Source organism: Oreochromis niloticus, linkage group LG14, assembly GCF_001858045.2.
Source record: "Oreochromis niloticus isolate F11D_XX linkage group LG14, O_niloticus_UMD_NMBU, whole genome shotgun sequence".
NCBI lineage: Eukaryota > Metazoa > Chordata > Actinopteri > Cichliformes > Cichlidae > Oreochromis > Oreochromis niloticus.
Window position 1 is genome coordinate 13478785 of NC_031979.2, and position 1840 is coordinate 13480624.

Consider the following 1840-nt stretch of genomic DNA (forward strand, 5'->3'; position numbering starts at 1 on the left):
CTACAAAGCTACAACTGTTGAATTGGTTGTGACATTCATGGTATCCATGATGCTCTTCTGACATGTTTTTCCTCTGGTGAATCAGCATGTCAAACTTTCTATTTATTGTGAAAGCATGTCCGAGATGGATAGCCATACAAATCCAGACAATGAATCCTAATGACTTTAAGCCTTTCTTAGATTCTGTCTTAGATTTTTTACATTCTTAGCCATAGAATTTAGCAACTAATGACATGCCTATCATTTCAGTAAACATGGAGGAAACACTACTAAGTAAAAGCCAGCATCTCAAAATAATATTAATTCTGTAGCTGAATTATTGTACATTAAACATGAGGAAAAGTTACTTTATGTTGGATTCTCTAAAAAAGCCACAATAAAATGTTAATTTAAACATATGTGTGACAAACTTTAATCAGTAAAGATAAAAATTTGATGCATAACATTGTTTTTTTTTTTTTCCAACATAAAAATGAGGATTAATTTAAAAACATGAGTGAGGGGACCTTTTCCCTCAACAGGGACCTTTAAATATGAAGCATACAAACTGTGGAGAACACTAGACAGCCATTTCGTTTTAAATAAATAATAAATGTCATTAAAGCACATCTGTCGACACTTGTGCTTCCCCTTCAGGTATCATGGCAATCATAATTGCACCATTACCATCATCATCTTGATCACTATTGTCATTATTCTTAACATGTCTCATTCAAGACAAAAAGCTCATTCCACTACCAAAAGATAAAGGACACTTTTCTTTAAGTGTGGAATTTAATTAGGCATGAAACTAAGTATTAATATTATGTTGAATAAAATCTGTGCATTATACAGTACTGTGACACAGCATTGCTATATAAACATGTTGGGAGACACTGAACAATTTCTAGACAAAGTCTTTTTTTAACTCTTCCTTGTGTGTCTGTTTGCTTAGAACGGACCTACTGATCAGTTGTGCACAAAGATCACTTTAAACCTAAGGTGGACACAAGAGTTCACTGTGTTAAGCTGAGAGAAACTAGAAGGTTAATTATGAGTCAGTGCAAACTGGAACAAAAATATTTCTCTCTTTCACTGGATAGAGCACTGAGAAGAAAAAAAAAGAATTTATTTCTGCAGCTAGTGGATTAAGCACCAAAGGATGGCCACACGCATGCAAATTTATAAATCACATCAAATGGCACAACCGCACACCCACGCACTTACACACTCATATAAACATTCCTTACAAATCAAATCAAAAACAAGGCAAACACAGAGGGGGAACCATTTTTGAACTAGCCAAACCATCCATGCAGAAAAGGATTTAAATATCACTGGAAATTGGGCCAGTGTGATTGCATCACTTCCGGTTCAGCAGAGCTAGTCAAATGCCTCTGGTGGCCAAGTAATTCAGTGCAGCAAAGTGTACACAAAAGCCTGCAAATTATCCAACTTGCATGATCACCAGCAAAGTCAAAATGCAAGTTAAGATCACATGGTAGTGTGTTCAAAGAAACAAAAGAGAAAAAAAATCCCTCAGTTGCTCTCAACACCTGAATATCATTTTATTTATTTATTTAGCAGAGCTTACGTAGCCATCGGTTAATAAAATAAGGACACCACAAAAGACGACCAATAAATGACTAAATAATCCCCGTTCAAACAGACACAGTCAAGGCAGTGAAAAGTCTCCTCTAAGCTTATTCAGTTTATTCTGGGCACTGCCATAGAGACGCGAGGACTGAAGAATCTAACTCTAGCTTCATTGTGGATTGCGATCACCACCTGATTAAGGACACATACGTGAGTTATCCGCATACTTCACACACTTGTGTTGGCTGAGTTAATGAATGTTTGT